Source organism: Melospiza melodia, chromosome 6 (assembly GCF_035770615.1).
Source record: "Melospiza melodia melodia isolate bMelMel2 chromosome 6, bMelMel2.pri, whole genome shotgun sequence".
Lineage (NCBI taxonomy): Eukaryota > Metazoa > Chordata > Aves > Passeriformes > Passerellidae > Melospiza > Melospiza melodia.
This window is the reverse complement of record NC_086199.1, coordinates 17,552,391-17,577,113: the sequence shown is the minus strand read 5'-3', so window position 1 is coordinate 17,577,113 and position 24,723 is coordinate 17,552,391. Positions and strand designations below refer to the sequence as shown.

Below are 24,723 nucleotides of genomic sequence, written 5' to 3'. Positions count from 1 at the left end.
AGTATTTCTGAAGTGAGAAGGGGGAAGCCTCATGAGATGCAGGGTAGTATGGAAAGAAAATTATACCCTGAATACATTATGTATGCATCCTATTCAGCTCAGTTCTGTTCAGAATTAGTGGCCAAATTCCCCATGAATATTGGTGGAATATGATCAGTTTCAGTTTTCTGGTTTTTCCACGGTAGGTAGGAATTTCCCCAGAGTGCAACCTAGAGATTGCACTGAAGGGCCCTGTGAGACATTTGCTGTGGGGACAGCAAAGGCGGCATGATCCAGCCCAGGGGCCAGCAGCAGGTGGCAGAGGAGGCTGGGAGAGCAGGGGCAGGCTGGGTGGGAGGGCTGCCAGACGCTGCTCCCGCCGAGTGCCCGTCAGAGGCAGCAGCGTGGGGCAGCCTCTCGCTGCTCCCACTCACCCCTGAGCTCCACTGCAAGTGCAGCTGCGACTTGCACAGCGCAAGAATACCAGCAACAATGTAAACACTACTATCTTGCCTCTTAGGATGACTGCTCCCCAGTTTCTGACTCTTTGCTGGAATACCTAATGCTACTAACTTAAGAAAGGAGCACGCAGTCTCATGCAGCTCCAATGAAAGAACATTAACTGCTGGCTTAGAGACCAGAGCAGCAGCAGAACTACTAATGTATGGCCATCGAGTAACTAAATACTCACTGTAATCTCAGGCAACCCCCCACATTTATTAGGGTGTTGATTTCCCCATTTCTGAGACAGCAATAATACTAATTCATTCAGCATAAGATTTGCAACACTGACAGATGAAACTGTTTGTACATCAAGACCAAAGTACTTGCCGTACTGAAGGCTGATTAGAAGTTCCAACAGTGCAGAGCTGCACTTTAGCCTTGTGGGCTAATACACAACAGTCTAATCTTTCCACTCAGATTTCAGAATACCAACTGCAGATGTTGCAGTATCTTATTTAATGAGGATTTCCAGCCATCTCTCTATACTCCTTTATCTCTTATCCTCCTCTAGATTGGAATCCCTGAAAATTTCCCACAAGCCATCGAGCACACAGGCACAGCAAGGGTCATGGGCTCACAGGCTCATCTTCCCCCCTCAATCTCCTTCTGCTGGGAACATCTCTCTTTGCTAGTATTATGACCATGTGTCATGGTTTAACCCCAGACAGAAACTAAATACCACACAGTCGCTTGCTCCCCCTGCCACACACACAGTGAGGAGAGGATTCAGAATTAAAAAAAAAACAAAAAAAAACCCACGAACCCTTAACTCAGGGGTTAAGACATGAATAGTTTCATAATTTTTTCATATTTAAAAAAAATATAAGATGATGATAGTAGTAGTAAGAGACAGAAAGAGAAATAACATCCAAGAGGAACAAATAATGCACAATACAATTGCTCACCACCTGCTGACAGATGCCTGTTCATACCTAAGAAGTAACTGGCCCCTCCTGATCAATTCCCCCACAGTTTATATACTGGGCATGATGCTCTGTGGTATGGAAAATTCCTTTGGCCAGTTCAGGTCCCCTGTCCTGGCCATGCTCCCTCCTGGCTTCTTGTGCACTGCTCACTGTCAGAGCACAGGAAACTGAAAAGTCCTTGACTTAGGGCAAGCACTGCACAGCAACAACTGAAACAACAGTGTGATATCAACTTAATTCTCATACTGAATCCAAAAATACAGCACCACTGTCTCGGCCAAAAGCAGGACACCATGTCACATAACCTTATTAAATACTTCTACTTTCTGCCTTCTGGCCTCACCTGCCACACTTCAACAGTCCTGCACTATTTATCCTCACCTTTAAGCCCCTCTTCCTAACTTGGCCTCCAATTACCATGTCTTTATTGACTGGTGTCCTTGTCAATGTTTATTCTCTCTACAGAGTCAGATTTCTTCCCTGAAGTCTGCTGCAAGTTTGCCAGCAAAGCTTGCTTATTAGGATTTAGAATTACACAGCTGTAAAAAAACTCCTCCTAATTCTTAAGGGTCATAATGTACTTTTCAAAGAGCGATGTGGACAGGGCTGCTGACTCTTGTGATCAGACCCTCAGTGTGGGACACAGCTCAGGCCCCGGCACCTGTACACTGACCATCTCATTTTGTGTCAGTTCTTCCTCCATGCAGAATGACTGATGGGGCTTGTGTCCCCATCAGTCTTGATATTTCTAATCTTCTGTTTTCTCTGAGGCACTGGATTTAATCTTGTACAGAGCACAAGCACACTGGACACCTTCAGGAACTTAGAAAACGAAATCACGAATACGGTGTTTATTCATTTCCGCTTTCACAACTCCTGTTCTCAGCATTCTTCTCCTGCAGTATCAACACTTCTTTATTTTTAACCACAGCAGACCAGCCTGGTTTTGTTTTCTGCACTATGCCTGCTTTTGGGGCAGAGACACAGCAGTGTCTGAATTCCTGGCACAGCTCCAGAACAGCCAGAGTCTCTGCCCTGTGCAGAGGTAACACACCTAATGGGCTGACAAACAGTGCCCTGCTGCCCTGAAAGAGAGCAACTCTGGCTTCACAGCTGCTCTGAGAGCAGTTGTACCCTGCCTGCCCGTCCCATGGCTTTTGCAAGCATGCCTTCCCATTTCTTCACTCAGCAAGCACTAAGCTATAAGCTGCACATGCAGGGAAGGCCCAGCTTACCAACAGATCTATCTTTTGCTCATTCAATCGAGAACATGGAATCAGATTTACAAAGCATTTTCCCAACCTTAAATTTAATTAGTCTTTAAGCTCTCATTTTCCCCAGCAGGCAAAACCCAACAGAAACAGAACTGAATCTGTGAGAAAAGGAGCACCAAAGCTTTGTCAGAAGTCTGAGCAAACAAAACTATCTATGGTATATCTGTTTCACAGGCTAAAATAAAATTAATTTCTTCCAATAAAATCCACAGTTTTTATTAAGTAGCTCCTTTATAAATTAATGTATGCACATTTGTGATGTTATTGTAGTAACACTTGCTTGCAGTTTCTAGGAAAATGAGTATACTTAGTGCTAAAATTATATGCAGCTGAGAAGCTACCAGCAATTGTGTTTCTGTGCATGAGTGTGGTGGGAGGACAGCATCATGCATGCTCATTTTTCTACATATATTTGTTCAAATGGGTCCATATGAGAGATGCTTTCACAGCGTAATTACCCAACATACAAGGACCCAAGCACAGACCTAGCTTATACTGGGAAAGGGAAGCTGCAAGTGCAGCTTATTTTCCAGCCTAGTCAGTGGAAAGCAAAATGTTGCTGGGATAAACATATCTTTACTGGAGTCTCCTGCTATAAAGGTCTGAACTCACCTAAGTAACTCAGTTGGTTTATTAACTGTAATGCAAGCCAGTATTTTTAGTACAGGTGCAGTGTTTAAAGAGGCTCAAAAATGAAGGAACTGTGTTCTGGAGTTTGGTGCTTAAACTCTGCTATCTGTTGTAAAAGTGTAATGCCACAAGATGTGGCCTGGAGTTATCTCAACATCAGTATTCACACTTGGCAGCTGAAGTCAAACTTACAAGTAATCAGCAGAACCAGAAATCAACTGTATTTTTGTTCTCAAAAGCAGTGTGGAGGAAAAGCAGCGGCCAACACTGCAGACAAGTAAAGATCAGAAGTTTTGGGGAAAACTACAGTTGAAAATCATGTAATTTTTATAAAACTCCCAAACTGCATTGCCAAGTGGAATTTCTAAAACTAAGACAAAAGTATTTTAAGTTAACTTCTCAAATTCTGCCTCAGCTTTCCTGAATACAAACTGTTCACTTCATCAAAGGGTATAATTTCCCCTTTTTTTGCGTATCTATGCATGCAAAATTAAGTTTGCAACAAGACTTCACAGGTAGTGAAGTTCGTGTTCACTTCTCATCAGCTGAAGTTCTCAGCAACTGACACTAAACACAGTTTACCATCACTACTGCTGTAAGAAGGCAATTATTCTCCTCTGACCATTTGCTCATGCCAGGTGCATTTCCTAGCCACAACTAGACTTGTGTGAGTCCCAGCTTGATTTCCAGCATTTTGTAGCACAGGATATTCCAGGGTTCTTTCCTCTACTCACTACTTGGCTCTACTCTTCCTGTACGGTTCTTGACCACTGTTCCCAGAGGAAATCCTGTGATATGCAGATTCCCGTATTGCAACAACACAGAGACAACTATGAGAGCCTGCATGAGGTGGTGCAGGGATGAAGCACAAGCAGGGCTGTGCTCACCTACAGCTGTGTCTGCAAAGAGATGCTGAGAGGGTGCAGGTTGTGAGAAACACACAAAGTGCCATAAAATGAACAAGCAGACTTCTGTCCTTGGTGTGTTTTTAGTGCTACAGAGCAGCTCACCGAAAGTGCCAGGGAGCAAGGAATGGAAAGCAATGAGAAACTGCAGTGGAAGGACTAAAAAGAGTCAGTACCATCTGCAGAAAGGTTCTGTTTTGTCCTGTGCTCCCCTCCACAGCCACAAGTGAGGCAGACTCCAAGGCTGAACCAGAGAGCAGCCATCAGGCAGAGCAGATTTTGGGAGGAAAGGAGGAAGGAGGAAACATGGCATAGCAAAAAAAGCACAGCTCAAGTACCACATCCCAGCAACAACTTCTGTGGCCAGAGAACCACCCCCCTGGCTGCTACATGAGGTGGGTTTCCCTGCAAGCAGCTTTTGGCTTCTCTGTGGTGACAAGAGTGTATTATTATAATGGACTGACTTATTCCCTGGGACATTAATTTCTGCCAGGCCTTTTGGCACTGCCCCAGTCTTTCTGACAACAGGTAACTTCAGTGAGCAGCTGCAGTGATCTAGGAGGTATGGTGCATCTGGCACCTCACAGACTTTTTGCAGGCAAATTTCACATTCCACAGGTTTCTCACAGGGATGTCACAAGGATGGGGTAGGTCTCAGCTGCTGAAGCACTATGAAATAATCTTGGGAATATTTTTCTCTGTATATCTGCAGTCTTGTAAACATTGATAGTTAATCCCTTTTCCTAGGTTCAGCCAGTTCCAGCACAGTTTAGCACTTCCATAAGCTTTTCAAGGACAAAAAAATGTTATGGCTATGTTGTGGTTTAATCTCAGCCAGCAACTAAGTACTATGCATGCACTTACTCCTCCCACCCCTGGTGGGATGGGAAGGAGAATCACAAAAAGGTAAAACCTGTGAGTTAAGAACAGCTTAACAAATAATGTTCAATATTACATTAATAGTAGTAGTGAAAAGGAAGATATGAGAGGGGGAGAGAGAGAGAAATAAATCCCCAGATGGACACAAAAATGATACACAATACAATTGCTCACCACCTGCTGAGTGATGCCCAGCCCATACCCCTGCAGTGATCAGCCCTTCCCAGCCAACTCCCCCAGTTTATCTACTGGGCACGATGCTCTTTGATATGGAATATCCCTTTGGCCAGTTGCAGTCAGCTGTCCTGGCCGTGCTCTCTCCCGGCTCCTTGTGCACCTGCTGGCTGGCAGAGCATGGGAAACTGAAAAGCCCTTGACTCAGGCTGAGCACTGCACAGCAACAAGTAAACCAGCAGCATGTTACCAATGTCATTCTCATAATAAATCCAAACCACAGCATTGTATCAGGTACCAGGAAGAAAATTAGCTCCATCACAGCCAAAATCAAGAACACTGTAACAAAATTTGTAAGAACATCTGAGGAGAAAAGTCACTTTTATTGCTTGTATACAAGTAGAGCTTATTTTACTTATTCCATATCACCTGTCACATAATCTTCAATATTCTTTTTCACAATAAAAAACCACCCCCAACATGAAAATAACACAATAACAAACCAAATACCACATGTAGGAATAAAAAAAAGCCCTGCAGGTTATTGGAGCACTGCTGGCAGCAGGGCTGGGTGTCAGCAGCACACAGGCCAGTCGGGGCTGTGCCAGGCAGCCCTGAGCCGTCCTTTGTCGTGCCTGGAACAGAAGGCCCATGTAATGACAACCACAAACCTCACTTAAGCTCTGAAAAGGTGACTAATGAGCTCATTCATACTGCCTATAAATTATTCACTACAACACTGAACCCACTGAAGACAAATGGCAAAGTAAACTTTAAATACAGAGAGCAGGAGCCTCCTGTGTTGTCAACTTCTGCCTGTAAAACTTTTTGCAATGCAACAGACACTTCACTGGCTTCTGCCCCCTTGTTAAAATCACTCAAATGTTTAGACCTTCTTTTTTACTACCTCTAGCAGAGTTAAGGTAGCTACAGCTCCTACATATTTATTTTGCCACTGCCAAGTCTTTTTCTTTAGTAGTTCCAGGTAATCACAAAGCACTAGACATAACTTGAAATTACATTCTTCAGAAATTAAAGTCTGACTTTAAAATGAAGGCTAGGTCTGAAGAAGTAAGAAGAAAATAGCACATGCATGTTTAATGAGAAGCAGCCCATCTCCAGAGCCTGCACTTACTGATACTTCTGTGAACATCTGTAATTTGTACCAAAATAAAAACTGAGGTTTTAAAAACACACAGTTTAATTTCTTAGATACTGGTCCAAAAAAGCTTCTGATATGTTTAGAAACAGTCCATTTGTAAGAATGCTTTTGTTATTCTTTTTAGTGTGAAATAAGAGGCAGATAATGGTTGGATGTTAGCAGTACAAGTGATGGAGTTTGCTGCTGTGGTGGTTGGAACAGGCATTTATTCTCTTCAAACAGTACTTTTCTTCATAAGATAAATTACACACAGCCATTTATAAGTTAATTTTAGTAACTCATTGCAGGTTGAACTAGCAGACTGACATTAAAAACAATGTCTTGTGTGACATGTCTGATCTTCAGTGGGAAAACATTACTTGCTCCTCTGGTTACACAATCAACTCCAAAGGTCGGGAACAACGAGATAAAAGGGAAAGACAGGAATTACACAGCTAAAGTCCAGTAGGGTATAAAGTAAGGTAAGGTACGAGAGACATAAGGCGACATCAAGGTGATATTAAACACAAGAAAAGAAAAATGGCTAGCAAAAGAAGTTTGAAAATGAAATAATTTTTCCAGATTTCACTAATCACTGTCTTTCTTCCAAACTGTCAATGTAACTAGGCAGACTAAGAAATTCTGCACTACTTGAAGACAAAGACTTTCCCACCTACCAACAACTATGTGATTAGTCTTCATTTATCTAAATCCATGATTCTGAAATTACCAGAGATGAACAGAAACCATGTTGCCCCGTTAGTACTGCTCTTTAAAACACTGACTAGAAAAAAGCAAACACAAGACAGCAATGGAGCAGCCTGCATCATATGGCATGCATGCCAACTTCTCAAAAGCTGCTGTGTTTGAACCCCAGCCAGCAGATAAGTCCCACACAGCCACTTGCTCATCAACCCCAGCCCTAGTTGGAATGGGAAGGAAAACTGAAAAAGGTAAAGCTCAAGAGTTAAATACAACTTAATGACTGAAATAAAGGTAATAATAATAGTAATCATAATATCAATATCAAACACTAATAACAATAGATGACCAAGTGATGCACAATACAATTGCTCACACCTGCTGACTGATGCCCAGCCCATAGCCCTGCAGTGATCAGCCCCTGGCAGTCATCTCCTGATGTTCAAGGACATGGAATTTCCCTTTGGCCAGTTTGGGTCACCTGCCCTGGCTGTGCCCCCTTCCAGTTGATTTCGGGACTTGCTCACTGTCAGAGCACAAGAAACTGAAAAGTCCTTGACTTAGGGTAAGCACTGCCCTGCAATACCTAAAACATCAGTGTGTTATCAATATTACTCTCATATTAAATCCAAAACACAGACCTCTACCAGCTGCTAGGAAGAAATTAACTCCATCCCAGCTGAAACCAGGACAAAAGCTCTCCATCTAGCGAGACTTCTACCCCTCCTGTAGCTTGAAGGGCGTTGGCAAAGGGCTACACTGAAACCACAGACCCCACTAACCTGCCTGGCGAGGGGCGTTCACTCCCAGCTCAGTGGTGGGAAACAGTGGCACTTCCTGCAGCCAGCTCCCCACACCCTGCTCCTCATTTCCCTAATGAGGCCCAGCAGTGATGTCAGTTTTGCCCGAGGCACTATTTGGTCTAAATAATAACAAACATCAGTTGGCTACATGATCAGAGGAATGCCAGATCTGGGGGAGTATCAGCAAACAAACTGGCAGGACAGCTTTTAACTGTGAGCAACAAAGTCTAAACTTGGCTACAAATGCCAGTAAATCTCTTGATTGGTCAATGCCAGTCAATTACTGAGAATGCCCTGGATGGCTTTGACCTAAGAGGTCACCTGGGAGGGTTCATGAGATACTGGTCTCTGCAAACTCCTGCAAGACTGCCATGCCATGGGTAGGGAGCACAGCCAGCACTGACACTTTGGGGCCAGCTGGATTATGCTGGGCACCAGGGCAAGTGCAGCTCAATCCAAAGGCACTCTGTGGCAGTCACCTCTACTGGAAAACCGGTCCTGCTAGTCCTCCTTCCTCTTGTCTCTCCAAACAACATAATCTCACAGCTCTCAAGATCCCAGTGGATGTCAATCAGTGGGGAATACTGGGCTACTCTATACTTTGATCATATCATTACAACAAACTGTAGGTCTTTCTTACCTGCATGTAGAAAATTCAGATGTTCAAAAAGCAAAAAACCCATAGATTCAACAAATAGGAAAAACTGTGACCCCTTTAAATTGCATAATACCTCCTTATGAAAGAAACTGCCTCTCTGCTCATCCACAACCATGCACAGGTCCCAGTCAAAAATAAAGCCAAGATTTATATGCTCCAGTGATTACAGAGCAGTCACTTTGCCGAGTGAGAAATCTGTAAGTGCTGACCAGATGAGGCCAGAGAGTACACACATCTCCCTTGCTTTTATGTATTTCTGTCCATTGTCACAACCTCTACAAAAATGGAGAAGGCAAAACAAATGGGCTGAAACAAGCACTGCCATCAGTAACTTTCCACCCATTTTTCTGCTACAGCTTTGGTCTTGCACACTTCTTGTACAGAGCCAGGGTTGCCTCAGAATTCCCATACACACACATCATATTTAGGGAGCCAGAGACATGCTGCACTCACGTGTGAAGTGTGGGTCTGCAGCTGGGCCCTTGGTGATACATGCATTTGTGTGTGCGAATACACACCATGGCAAGTGAGTGCTCAACTCTGTTCAAGAGTAGGATTTTAGTCATCAAGTACCCAAAGGGGGTCCTTACTGAAGTTAATAGGTTCTCCTTGAGCCATTTCTTCTCTCATAGACTGGGCAGATGGAATAAGATCTTGAAATTGGCCAGGTGGAAATTTATGCCAGTGCTTGCCTTACTGAGCAGGAAGTGTGATGCCGGCGCGGCAGAGTCCTTAGGGAGCGGGGCTGAAGCTGTCCTCAGGTACCCCAGTGCTCTGTGGCTCTGGGAGCTATTTGATTGCATCCTCGGGTTTATGCCAGTGCCAATCAGTATCCAACCCTCTACCTTTATTTCTTCCTTACCTCCCTGTCACACAGCTCCATTTAATGTTTACGGTAAGAGTTGAAGAAGCCAGTCAGAGCAAAGCTTCTCTTGCCCACGTCCTCATTCCAGCCAAGTCCTGAGGAAGAACAGGGCAAATGCATAGTGATACTGCAGCATTCTCCTGTACTTCCAGAGACCTGCTGCTTAAAAGCTGAAGCTAAAGATGCAATCAGATGTTGTGGTGTGCTGTAAACCCAAAGATATTTTTTTCCTATCAACTTTCAAAAAGGTTACTGTAAGCTTCAGCTTACAACAACAGCCTGTAGCAAGAAGTTCCACGCTTTAACTATTGACTGTGTGAAAAAAATTCTTCCTTTGCTTTAAATGTGTCACCTCATAGTTTTGCTTGAAAACCCTATTTTTTGTCTATTATGGTAATTATTGTATATCTAGGACACATGACTCAGGTCTATGCAGACTGTTCTTGATTTTATAGTACCTTCCTACTGCTCCAACAGTGCTACTAATAACCTGCATTTCACCCTCTGAAATAACTACAGGTATACATAAACATCAGAAAATAATATATAAACATACCTATCCATGACCATCTAATCATACAGTCATAATTATGAGTATTGCATCTACCCAGATAAAAGAAAAGGGAGTTACTTTTTGATAAAACAGTCCTAACAACATGTTCTCCCTTGTAGTCTTAGCCTGTAGCTTTTCCCTTTACAGACTCATTGAATTACCTGGAGCTTTTCCAAGCACTTAATATGTCTATACAAAATATGGAAGCAGATCATTCCAGCTGATGATATCTTTATCCATGAAGAGAACAGCAGCTGGCAGATGCTGCCTCACAAGAATAATAACTGTAACAGATCAGGCCCTGTGCAGGTTCAGTCCTTTGAAAAAGCTGCAGCTTCAGAGCTACCAAACTTCTCAGGGCTGCTCCACTAGAAGTCTGTGCCTCTGGCTTCCACCTTGCATCTGCCTAAGACAGCAGGAGCATGGCCAGGGTGGAAATGGTCTGGGAGACGAGGAAGCACCATGGAGCATGGTGGGAAGGGTTACAGGGAAGCAACAGAGAGAGAGAGAGAGTGCTTTTAAAGGGTGATGTGGAACTAGGTCAAGTCGGGGTGGTCACGTGGGAAGCAATGGCCTTGCGTCATCTTCTGCTCAAGTTTCAGCTCTGGCCCCACGTGAAAAGGGCAACAACCCCCCCTCCAACAACCCACAGCCATCACTATACATGATCCTTGAGCTTGGATCAATGGAATAGTAAGTGATAAGTGTGAATGCATGAACTTAATTTCCACCAAGCATCCTCAATTCGTCACCTGTGCTTCCAGCTCCTGGGAGCAGTTCCCAGCCACCAGACCTGCCCATTTGAGGCAAAGACCAGCAGTGTGTCAAGGCTCAGCTGGCAGGATGTTTGTGAAAGCAGCTCAGTTCAGTCAACAATCTTCCCCTAGAGTCCAAGTACATCACCTCAAAAATATGTCTCAGCTCTTCTGGAATAGAGCCTGGGAACCCAAATTTGTTTCTGATCCAGGTCCTCTAGCTGGCAGTGTAACAAATTGCTGTCCTGCCACCAGGAAGAATAAAGTCATTTTTCACTCATTATGTTATTCAAAAATAGAGCAGGAGCTTTATTTAAAACAAGAAAGCAATACACTGGAAATCAACAGAGAAAAAAAGCTCGTTTGCTTTATAAACCACAAGGATAAAAGACCGAGTTAGAACAACGCGAGTTAATATCCCAAGGAGCTTGAACCAGAAAAGAAGATACTTGGGATACAAATTCTACTGCTTCTGCAGCTGAGCCTAATGCTACATCCATGCCAGGGAGTCTGGCTTTTCCTGTAGATCACTAATATTTTTGCCTGCAGTCTACAGCATGGCTTCAGGCAAAATGGTACAGGTCCGTATGAGCTGTTGAACTGGATAACCTATGGTTGTTCTCCCGCTGAAGTGTGCTGTGCTGAGTGACACCTCTGCTGCTCTGACTGCACCTCCCTGGGCTGGGAGGCATCCCTCTCCTCCCCAGGGCACAATCCTGCAGCTGCTCCTACCGGGGCAGGCAGCCCTGAGAGGGGAAGCAGGACCCTGAGAATGAACCCTATTTACCCAACACACTGTGAGGGCTGCTGGACTCCTGTCAGTGCCTTTAAATCCCCCCGAGGCGCTGCTTAACAGCGAGTTAAAGAAAGGCAGACAGATATACCTTGTGTCACCATGATTACAGCTGATTCCTGCATCAGGACACACTGCTCTCTCCTCAGCAGGTCTCCTTGCACTCTCCCTTGTTCCACTGAGGAAAAGATGGACTGGCCACACAAGCTGCCCATGCTGACTTGCTGGCCTTTTGCCTGCTGGATCTCTCCATCCTGGCCTGTCACCCACCTGAACTGGGCTGATCTACCATCAGCTTTTATTACTGACTGGGTTATTTTTCCTATTAACCTAAATCAATACAATCATACAGTAAACATCCCAAAATTCAAGTCAATATAGAGAATTCATAAGGTATTACAGATTTATAGATATTTACAGCTTTGATTAGAGATCCTCAGATGGATGGTGCAATGGAGGCACAGCTGATAGATTAGATTTTCAAATACTGATGGTAACTTGTAAGAAAAGCACTAGAAAGATTTAAAAGCCCAAATCTCACTGACTTTTAAATGACTTTCGGTGAAGTTAGTATTGCTTCAGGTACTTTCCAAAGTGCTATTTTATAGCCCTGCCTGAATGTTTGCTTCTCTCCCTGCTAACACAATGCTTGTGAGAAGGGAGGGCAGTTACAGCAGAATGTTCATCTTACAAGATGTTTGTCTTGCCTAGGGGCACCATCCTGCCCAGAAATGAACATGGCCCTGGGTGTACCTGGCCCTCAGCCATCACACTAACCAGAACGGCCAAACCAGCTGTGGCTGCTCTTAGTGCTGTGCCCATCCTGCTCTGCTGCCAGCAGGAGACGGCAACACGGGCAACCAAACTGGTGTCTCCTCTCCTCTGACAGCTCTGCTTTTTATTTCCAATCAAATGAACAAATAGTAACACACCCTGTTATACACTTCTTTCTGTGAATTATTTCAGGACTGTGCATTGCAAGTACTGAGTTAGGTGAATAGGTCCTACTCTGTGAGGTACTGATCCCCAAAGGGAACATGCCCAGCTCTGTGCAGGCAGAGCACACAGTGCCACAGAGGCCTGGGCCAGCCCAGAGGGATGAAACCACTGTCAAATCATGTCTCTGCAGAATCCACTGCCCATGGGCTTAGGCTGTCTCTTGCCTCACTCTTGGGAGTTCATTTGAGCAACCGTCTTGACTTGGAAGCAAGTTGAAACACAAGGGAACCACAGCATCCTCTCATGTTAATCTCTAAGGACGTATCTGCTACCCCCTGCACAGCACAGTGCAGGGACAGCCAAACCATGACACGTCCTGTAAACAACATCCAAACATAAACTCACTGTCCAGGAGGCTGAACTTCTTCAAGAAACCTCCCCTGGAGTTCACCTTTGGCACAGGACTATGCAGGCATTCCCTGGGAGACATCAGATTGTTTTGGTTTTTAAAGAGTCTTTTTTAACAAGCAGAAGTCACATCTAAATATTTAAACCTCATTTATTCTTTTTTTTTATTTATTTATTTAAATGAATGAAAATGTACCAGTAAATGAAAACTTGTCTTTTTGTCCTGGACTTCTACTCCACAGAACAGGGACTCTCTGCCAAGAAATGTCTGTAAGACTGTTATACAGTATTCTTCTATTTAAGTAGGTCACCTGACAAGGGAAAATATCTATGCAAAATTTCAGTGAAGCCAACAGATTTCTGATTAAGACTGGCACCTGGCAATAGCTATAGATTTCCACACATTTATCCCTCCCAGCACAGAAGTCATACATCTCATACTAACTTACATGCTTATGGAAAAAACCTTGCATACATTAATACAAAATGTAGCAACTTCCTCCAATGCTTTTAGATCATCCTCTAGAAAAACAAAACAGCACGTATCTCTAACAGAGTTCTGAAAGTGGATCAAAAATCCTATATTAGGAGAGACTTCTGAATTTAGCTCCAATTAACTTGACTTCAGTACAGTTATGCTTGAGCCAAAAATAAACCCTAGACTGTTTGACTCTCATTTTCTGTTCTAGCCACTACACCACACTTTGACAATAGGTACTTTACATAAATGCTGGTTTCTCTCAGTACTACATATTTTCAATTGCTTTTTCAAATCTACTCCACTCCAAGTGGCTGCCACAGAAATGCATTCTTTGAACCAGGGTCCAATTTGACACTTTGCAGAGCTGCCACCTTACATGATACAACCCTTGTGATGAATCTAATTCTTAGGGTCTAAATATATGGGGTTTATCTAGAGATGGATTTTATCTAGATGTATTTTGGAATGCATCTATCAGAGTTTATTACCCTACTGACTGCTGCCAGCAAAGTGCAGTATCAGGCACAGGCACAGCATCCACAAACACCTGCTTCAAAGCACAGAAATAGGAATGGACCTCAGCAAGAGGTGAGGTCAGGGAAAACACCAGTAAGAGAAACATCCCAGTACGGCTGCCAGCAATTCCATGGAGGCCAGGTCTCACCATTAAGTGTGTCAATTTAAGGACTTTGAAAAAAAACCCAAAACTTTACTTGGATATCAGTCTGAGCACCCAGAAAGGGCAGGTCTTTCCAAATTGGCACCAAACCCTGCACTCTTTATTCTCGGAAAAATTTTGTTTACATTATTGCAATTCTGGGTAAGGATTGCAAGATGTAACTCTGAGATCAGACCTCTAATCCTGCCTCTCTGTTTACTGCATTGATTGTACTCTTTTAGACTCTGATCTCGCCATTCCTGCTTAGTGCAGGCTCCCCTCTATTGGGGATGGTGAATTAAAATGGGATTCAACTGAAACGCTGAGGCAGAGCAGGGAATGATGAAAACACATCATCTGCCATGAGCAGCCATCACCATGGCTAAATTTAGAATGTAGGCTCCTCAGGCAGAGAGATGATCCGCCATCCCTGTGGGGCACCACTCACACAGTGCTACATAAATATTAAAATAATAATTGATGATTAATTAATAATGGCTTCCTTTTCCTCATGACCATCTCTCAGCTGCCATACGAAATAATAATTTCCTTTCTTCTAGATGCAGATGCAAACAATCATTCAAAAACATATCTCCTCAGAGAAAATTCACTTTCCCATTCCTTTTCAGGAAAATTATATTTTCTGCAGCCTCGGACATGAGATTCTGAACCATTCACAGCCACTCTGTTTAAGAAAGAAATACTAATTAAAAATGCCTCAGAAGCCACAATAACCAAAATAAACATCAAGAAGGCAAAGCTGAGGTACAGAAAAAAAGAGCAAATCAATTTGTTCCCTCTTGCTCTATTATCACTCTCTAAAGACAAAAGTCTTTTAATAAAACGCCACAGAGATGCTGTGGAGAAGTATCTTAAGAATACCTAAATTCCTTCAGTGACCATAGATACAGACATCTGACTGATCCTACAGCTGCCTTTTATCACTGTATTGTTCTTGCTTCTGATATGCACCAAATGCTTTTGATATTCACTTTACTTTCTGTAGTTAAAAACCTCCAGAAATTCAGCATGCAACCCACTCCTTTTGCTCATCACCTTGCTCTGACCATCTCTTCCTAATCCAGGGCAGCCTTGCTGCACCTTCACCTCCCCCTAGCAAGCCCTCTTGACCCATCACACTGTCCAGTAGATCTTGTAGCTACTAGCCCTCCTTGTAACCTCCTAGTTAAATAAATTTGAAAAATAAATAAAAATCCTTCTTGTAACCTCTGCGTTAAATAAATTTGATAAACAAACAAACAAACAAACAAACAAATAAATAAAACACCTGCCATATTCTATTAGCATTTAGCCCTCAAGCTCCAAAGTTGGTGTCTGCAGCCTGAGTTCATTCCTCTCCAACTTAGCCTGCTTTCTAAATGTCAGATTCTGCCAAACCCTTCCTTACTCTTCCTCCACAGCCTTTTTTCTGTTGGTTTGTGTTCAGGCCTTCTCCCCACACAACCAGCCCTGCCTTTCCCAGCTGCTCAGCACTGCAGGTGTCAACCACCTAGACAACCCTGACCAAGCCTCAAAATCCCATTTAGTTTTCAAGATAATTATTAAGATAATTATGCTTTTCAGATAAAATTGTTTCCTTGCGGAAGAGAATCTACATCATCCAGAACGTCAACATTTGTCTATGAAATTTCTTCATGGTATTTTTACTGATAATGAATGCCATCTCTTAATAATCCCCCAGGCCCTCTTTAGAGACAATTATTATAAAAACAGATCTTCCTAATGAAGATGGAGTTACTAAGTCCAGAAGTTTCAAATCACTAATCAGGACAGCTGTGAGACTCTGTGCAGCAATTAGTTTTAAACCAGTTCTAAGATGAAGCTGGCTGGCTTTCTGAAAGGGAGGGAGGGATGCTGCAAGCCCAGGGGTGAGTGACCCCTGTGGGGCTCAGTGTCTGCTGACTGGGGCCTGCTGGCTCTCACACAGGACAAAGAGCACGTGAGAACATCACAGGATGTTACGTTATCAATATCAGAGGAGGAAATGTAGATTATATAAAACAACAGAGCCCCCCATGCAGGAAGCAGCACAGGGAGCACCTAGGGGAGCCCTGGGGGCAGCCCAGCCCCAGGCAGGCATGGGGGGCAGTGCCCACTGCAGAACCCTAAACATGAACAGACATGGTTGCAAACATGACAGACATTGGGATTCACCAGGATGTCCTGCACATCCTGAACAGCAGCCTGGATGTAAGAAACCACATCTCTAAAGATTTCACCCCAGGAAGTAGTTCCTCCACACTTTTAAAGCCCATAGCAGAAGGATGGCACCTGTCTTCAAGAATATCATCTCATGCACTGGATGATGTTCACCACCATGCTAATTTTAGAAATTCCTGGGCAAACAAATGAGGGTCCAGTCCTTCAGCCCAGATCCTGCAGCTCCCAAGCCCTTCATTCAGGCAGAAGTCTCCTGCCTCCTTACCCAAGGACAGCATCAACAAATGAGTGCAATTAAAACATAGATAATGCATCTGAACATGTGCATTCCTCATTTATTTAACAAGCACAGTTTAGCTTTAATTATTTATGATAACACTTTAAAAGAAACTAGTAAACACAGTGCTGTAGACTCTATAAAAGTAAAAAAGCCCTTGCTGCAGGAGACTACTTCATGGTCTCCTGCTTGGGAACCTTTGCTGGGACAGGGACTCAAACCTCACCTAGAAGAGGAATTACAAGGTGCAAGAAATGGGGCAAATGAGAATACTGAGATTGTATTTGACTAAAAACTTTCCATCAGCATGAATGGTCTTATTCAGAGTTGTCTGTGTTGAAATCCTCTCACCTCCCATGCACCTGCAGGATGGGTAGGTCCAAGTGGCTCAAGGAATCTTAAGACCTACTCACTCCTCCTCCCTGTCCCACCAGCAAAATCAGAACTTGTTGCAAATCAGTGCATTTACTGTACAAGTAGCTGAGGAGAAAGGGACACCTTGGTCCATTTGAGCCAGGCAATGTGGGATCAGACCCTGCCCCCAAAAAGCCCACAGCCCATGCTGACATGCTGCACATGGCAGTTTAGGGCCATCACTCCCAAGCAAAGCTGGGGAGGAGCTCTGGGAAGGACAGGAGGAGGGAAGGGCCATAAAAGGAAAGGGCAGGGGAGGTCTGGACATGAGAAGAGAGAAAGAGGAGGAGCTATGAGAAGAGGGGTAGGAGCACACAGCCAGGCACCCCAGGAGTGCCTGTTGAGCATCACCTCTGGGCCAAGGTAGTGTGACAGTGTGACACATCTCTGGCCTCTCCCTCCCACAGCAGCAGCACCAGTGTTTGCTCCAGCTGCCCTGATCCTACTGCAGGCAAAGGGATCTCCTGCAGCACACCTCTGGTACCCCTCTGTGGACTTCTGCCATCCTCGCTAATTCAGCTATCTGAGGAGGACCCAGAGCTTTTCCATCTCCATCCTTGTTAGCAAAACCTCTGTCCTGTGGACAGTGCTCACTGTCACTGCTCTCAGAGACCACTGCAAATTTTAGGGGAGGGCAATGCAGTAGGAGGGCCCATTCTCAGTTGCACTGCTGCCTGTCAGCTGCCACAGAACATGCTGCTCTCTCTTGGCCAAGATTAGTGCACCCAAAGATGCAAAACAATGGTTTGAAACTGCAGGTACTCCAAACTCACAGTCCCTGCCTTCTTGAGACAACTGCAGTGTGTGAAGATGCTGCGCTGTCTACTGAAATCCAAGCGTACCAGCTAATAAAGATTGTCACACTGAGCACTGCCAGGCAACTTCAGCACCCTTGAACTTGAATGAAGAAGAATGTTCAGCTGGTTTACATGGATCATTGGTGAGTTGATGAATAGTGTCTCTGCAGGCTCTGATATCCAACTCGAACCCACTGTGATGCCCAGGTGTACAGAAAGACAATGCAGCCCCTTCCAGACAGCCATGCACAAATGCAGAGATATTCAAGTGTCAGTGTCAGGCCAACTTGGGATTGTTATTCACCAGGGAAACCTGAGACTAACTCCAGCACTTATCTGGAATCAATTCTTTTCCCCTTACTCCATAAAAGTCAGGCCTCTTCCTTAATCAAAAAGGTGCTATGCACACTAGCTTTGCCTTTTCTATATTTCAACTTGCAGTATCGCTGGCTGTATTTAATAGTTTCACTCCTGCAGAGCAACCTTCTGAAAAGGTCAAAACAGAACACTGGGAGCCAAACTCATAGCTGGTACTACTTCATTGACTTCAGCAGCATTACACCTGGGATAGATCCAGCCCTAACTGCCTCCATTACTGTAAGTGGAAAAGAAGTGTGCTTGCTGTCTTAACTTTACTTTTCAATTGATCTGTTCTCTTCTACCCTGTGTGTTTCATTGCAATCAATAGGAATATATCTACTAGAGAAAGTTACGGCACAGAACATCTGAATAGCTTTTAAAAAACTTGTCTTCTTGGTTTATAATGAACATCAGGGAGATGAGAAGGTAGCAGGCATTCAGCCTGCACTCAAGTGCTTTATCTCTTAGAAGAGGATACATGTAAGCAGCTGCCCTAAATAGTTTTATGTATAAGCTACACCATAACCAAAAGAGATCTTCCCTAAAGATCTCCTCTTGACTGCAGGCTTGAGCTGCCAGTCCTGAACAACAATGTCAACCAGAGGTCAGATATTACAGGGATGGGCACGATAAATGTTTATAAACAGTTAGATTAGGGGGGAATAAACTTAACTTCTCAAAGACTATGTTCACATTCATCATGTTTTCCTCTGCACCACATGAGCCACGCTGACAGACTCCTTCTAGGCTGAGGTAAGACTACAGAAATCTTATTTGTATTTCAAGTGATTGTTTTCCTTTCCAACCTTTCAAAGCTTCTTCCTTCAATTCTTCTTTACATGCCATGATGGCACTTTAACATTGTACTGGTACCCATTGCTCTGGTTGAAACACCACCCAAAGCACCACTAGCTGAGCCATTTTTAATAGGTGATCCTGGAAAAAAACCTCCAATCAGTCTTCTAGATGAGTTTTGGTCATCTTTGAGGATGTTATGAACCAAGATGACATCATCAAACTAGACAGCTCTTAGCATTAAATTTTAGTCATGTGGCTCTTTTAACCTGTCATTTAGCATTTCACTTAAATATTTGAACAAATATCAGAAATATCTATTAATGCCTGCCATTATTCTAGGTTTTGATTTTTATTGCATTTCAGTGTCAGGCATCATTACACTGGAAGCTTCTGAAAGACACTATGGACTGTGCCTGGCAGTATGCAGGACCCCCCAAACTGGGACGTGGGATGGGTGATGGGTTTGGCCAAGACATGGAACAAGCAAAACTAAACTGCAGATGCATCACTCCAGCACACATATGCTATACAACATTTTTAGATGGGAGATGTGGATTTTGAGACATTTTACCAACAGAGAGGCTAATCTGGGCTGGAATATTACTGCGCTCAACTACAGCCACACATCTCCTCTTAAGGTGGTCTCTGAAGTACCTGGCACTAGAGAACATCCATGTGCTACCTCTTCCACAAGATAAAGACCCTTTATCCCAAACTGGCAGCTTATGCACTCTCTCACTAACTCCCAGTCTCAAGGCTTTGTTGTGAAATTCAGTACCAGTTCTATGACACAAACCCTTCACCATTTATCTCATGAAGCTCAGTCAGTACCAGTGACCAGGCCTCATGCGCTAATGGCTGTCATTTAAAGGTTGCTTTTAATGTAGAATCAGTGAAGGAAAAAGCAATTATTTTAAGGAATACTATTGTATTGATTTAGTTTGCATTGCTGGGATGTCTTTGCATAATGGATAAGGCATTCATGACCAGCCCTGTGAAAACAATCTTAAGATATAAATAATGAGGCAAGAAGGATTTGTGAAAGGGGCTTTTTCTGCTCTTTGTATTTGCTCGCTCTTCTTCTAAACTGTGTATCACTCACTTTAATGTACATATTCTGAATAGCTGTGCAACTGAGAGTAATTCAATTTTCCCACCACAATCAACAAAATGTTCTTCCCTTGATCACTCCACTTCGTACATTACTTTGTGGCCACTTCAGTGTCAAATTCAGCCTTCCCTGCAATACCCAAATGCTTCTAACACAATTTACAGCCTACTTAGAGACTACCTTCTTGGAAATAATGTTAATCAGGATAATTTCTCCTCTTACTTTAAGGAGCTCTTGATTGGGTGCTTTCAATCAGCTGTTAGCCAGAGTTACCTCAGAATTTCTCAACTTCTTATGGGGAAATGGGACAACGCCATTTAGCAGTCAGAGAGCATGTTTAATGGATCACGCTAATCTCAGGGAGGGCCTATGAAACTCTAATTTGTCAGGTTTCATTACATTCAATAATGACTCTAATTTTCCTGAAGTGTTCTGCTCACTAGTAAATTATGTACCATAGTTTTGCACCCCATTTTCTCTAACTCTGTATTTGGAAAAATTGAAGGCATCTCTTTCTCCACGGCCACTGCCCAGAAGGGGCCTGAAAAAGAGGGGTTAAGAGTTCGCTGTCAGATGTATTTATCTCAGAAGCAGGTATAATTCTTTGCAAACAGCTAAGTGTCAGTGCAAAACCAAGCTGATTCAGGGTAATAAAAGCACTTCTGCAAAGCTTTTAGGTGATACTATATCCCTCACAAGCTTTCTCCAGCCTTGCGTCCATTTTATCATCTGATACCATCATTACCTTGACCAATCTGCACATTACTTCCTTTCCAAATGGATCGATTTTAAACCAGCTCATCTGCTAATGCTCAGCACAGGTTTGGGTGATTCTTCTATTGTTTCAATTATTTCTTTGAGGAAAATTCAATCCTGTTAAGCAAACAGTGCTTTTATCTCAACTGAAGATGCGAGAGCTGTGGTCGCCACTGACAGATCAAGAGCTTCTTATGAAACCCTCCTTTCAGCTGTAGCACCCTCAAGTGACAGAGGTGTCCCAGTTTAGCTCATTACAAGCAATAGACAGTGTTAACTATAACCTGGCACATTAAATAGTTGAGCTATTAAAATTAACCACATATTTCTGGAGGAAGATGTGCCACCTCAGCAAATGATCTGGTGATCTCCCTGATTTTCATCTGCTGCAGCAAAGGAATGGCTTCCCATAGAGCCAAACAAAAGGCAGATATGCCTTCACTCCAGTTTCCAGGGGCTAATTCTGGTTTGGAGGGAAATGAAGCATTGATTGAGATTCGAAACTGAACCTGTCAGGTTTTCTCAGATGTCTTTGGAGATTTGGCTTAGCAGTCCATAAGTAATGCAGAGTGTGCAGATGAGAAAGCCCCAGGGAGAAGAGAGTGATCACAAAGGAATAAATAGAGCAAAATAGATGATCTTCCATTTGCTGCTTTTGGGGCAAATCCATTGTACTTCCATACCTCTTCAGTGCAGCATAACTGTGCCTATGTGCTTTCTGAACAGAGACTGAAGTGGTTCTGTCCACAGCCATTCAAAGTCCTCTTTATAAGGTACTATATCCTGAATGGGGGAAAAGTAATTTAATTATAAATGTCTGCAGTCACATTTCAAACTCCACAATCATCTTCCATGATAACTATATGTAAAATTTTGTCAGCTATGCTATGGAACAGTGTTTATCAAAATCTGCCATTCACAGAGTCCAATGGAGCATTGCTGAAAATAAACACCAGCCTAGTTTGAGATTCCTAATTTGCAGGCATCTTATGCCAGCACTTGTAAGATTTTCCCAGCCTTGCTCAGATATGCATGGCGGGTCCAAAAGCACAGCCTTACTGTAAGCATGAGACCAAAGAGAGCCACTTTCTGTTCATTACTGCCTTTAATACATGAGCCTCATGCTGGAAAGACCATTCAGTTGCCACCAGTGAAGTCCTAAACACAAGACATACCTTTCCTACACGTGACTCTTAGAACTTGTCCAGAATAAACCAGGAGGAACTTAACTACAGAAAAATGTCACCAGAACCCCAGTCAGATGACAAGCATCATTTTACTTGAATCTTTCTAGCCCCCGAGAGAGTAAGCCCTGCTGGGGACTAGGAAACTAGCCCTGTCCAAATCAAGGGAATCAAATGCCTCCTAAACTTGTAAATGGCTGAAGCCAAATGCAGACTTTGTGGGTCTGCCCAGCACCAGGCATATAGAGATGCCCTGGTATGCCAAAGCAAATACAGTAAATAACCCTACTATTTCTACATGGCACTATCATTCCTGATTCCAAAAAAGCTTTTCAAGTGAAATGTGCTTTGCAATACCTGAATGCAGAAACAGCTTTCTGTTCTGCAGTATTTTGCTAAAAATGTTTCAAAGAGCCCCTAGTTTCTGTGCCTGGGGCTGATACACACTCACTTCCACCAGCAGCCCCTAGGCTCGAGCCCTGATTGAGGAAAAAGCCAATTTGCTGTTCACTGCTTTAACATCAACACAGCAAGAATCAGAGCACTTCTGAAACATCCTCCACGACAGTGTTTGTGACTTGGGCACTTGGGAAATTCACGCCACTTTGAATGATGATGTTTTATTGGGAGAACATCAGAAGTAGCAAGACATCTTATATTGACATATTGGTTCCACTTTGCTAGACATACAGGATCAAAGTCATCCCTGGCAGAACTCCATAACCTTCAACAGATGGGATAAATTTGGCCCCATATGCCCATAGCAGCTGGGGACTACAATTGTTTTCCTATTTTCAGCCATATTTTGAGGATACAGAGCCTGATTTTCTGCATGCAAAGCAACTTGAGATTTTGGCATATGTGCAATATGAGGCAAACAATTTGTATTATCATACATGGGCCTGGTATGATTGTTAGGGTCATCTGCAGCACATACCTAAATTTTAAATTAAACATGTGCTATAAATAGCCTGGGAAGAATCAAGCTAGAGATTATTTTATCAGACACTCAGCAATCTGTTTGACTGCCTGTCCTGCTCACTAGACACAGCATCAGAGTCCCTTTTAAATGTAAAATTATGTTTTCTTTATGTAGCTTCCCCTATCATCTATTGTATTCATATAGAGAGAAGCAGTTCGTAAATATAATTTCACATTCCAAACTATTTACTATAGGCAACTACATCATTGCTTTGTTCAAATAAATTTACATAAATCCTTATTAGACTGTTTTATCTTAGGAACTTTATTTTGCTCTCAGAGCACGAATTAAATGCATGCATAAACCAGAATATTTTAGAGGGAGTTATTCCTGAATTGTTTATGAGACAGTAGACATTTCCACCTAATTTTTCATTCATAATGTAATTTCTTTAGTTTTCTCTGTATAGTTAAAAACTGCACATCTAATTTGCTGGGGTTTCCCTGGAAGTGCGCAATAGAATAGATGGCTGTGCTGCAATCTGTTCATCCATCAGCCAGTGCTTCCTTTGACTCACTCCACATTCTGCTCAAAACACTTGGTGGGAAAGGCCAGGAACAACAGTAAGTCCCACTTGCTGCTTGACATGATCGTATTAGGAGTAAACTGTTGTTGTTAACCAAAATTTGCAAATGAAGTCACTGGAAAATAAATCTATTTCTAGTAAACATTTCTGTGTTTGGATTAATTGAACAGAGCTCTCAGAGTCCTTGCTAGCTCAGATTTACAGCACAGCACCCACCCATGCATCTTGTAGCGAAAGGCACCGTTCTCGTTAGCCTTACCCAATTACAAACACACACACCATAATTGTGCTGGACTCACGGACCACAGGGATGGCTGGAACAGAAAACCAGTGGCCACAGTCACCCAGTAAGTGCCCCTCAAGCCCAGCACTTCACCTTGCCCAGTCTGAAGGTGCAGCAGACCAGTGCACCACAGGCTGTCTGTGCCCTGTGCCTCAGGCTCATGTCCACTCACCAGTGCCACAGTGGGAGCTGAACAGCAACCAGCAGCTCTGTAAGAATCCTGTCCTGCTCATCTCCACCCTGTGCCCCAGAGTCAGCCTGCAGGAGCAGCCCCCTGCACAAGCACTGGTTTTGAGAGATCTGGAAGGCCCATGCAGGTCAGCCTAGAGATACTGGGTCTCCACACCAGGCTGCAAGCTCCTGTTAAAAGCCCAGCTGCAGCTTTTCCAGCAATGCTGCCACCACTCCCACAACTCCCTGGTGTGCCACAGGATCTGACACCTCTGCACCACAGCTGTTTTGTGCCACAGACTTGATGAGAACTTCTGCATGACCCTTTCTTCCTCCAGAAAGGCAGTACACCACAGGTCTGCTGTCACATTTACTCCACCTGCATGTCCTGTTGCAGGCATTGCTGGTATGTCTCAGCTGCCAGCCCATCAGCTACACATCAGTTTAAACAGACCTGAAAAATGCAGCAGAAGCAGAGACACAGCTGAGAAGTCTGTATCAGCATTCAATGCAAATACCACCTGCCCTCGTGGTGTTTCACTCTTGATCTCAGAGATAAGAAGGAGTTGTGCAAGTTGTTGTAGAACTACATCTGGGTCAAGCTGGGAGTGTGGGAGAGGTTTGGCCCAGAGAATCCTCTCCTTCAGAGAGCATAACTTGGTGTTAGCATAGATAAATAACTCTGCTATTTGGGATAAAAGGTGGAGGGTGACCACAGAGGTTTTTTTAATGGAAAAACCTCTTTCAGGTCCTTGCCTTTCTCCTTCCTGAGCATTCCTGTACTCAGAAACCAGCAGAATTTCATGCAGAGCAGAAGAACCAAATCAAATCTCTTTGCTTTTACTTAATCTAAGTG

General features: G+C 43.5%; 1 protein-coding gene across 2 annotated transcripts in view; it reads right to left on the bottom strand.

Annotated features, from left to right (window-relative positions):
- The window catches only part of FOXN3 (forkhead box N3), a 205,247-nt gene that overhangs the window by 134,903 nt on the left and 45,621 nt on the right, over positions 1–24,723 (bottom strand). The window lies entirely within an intron of this gene.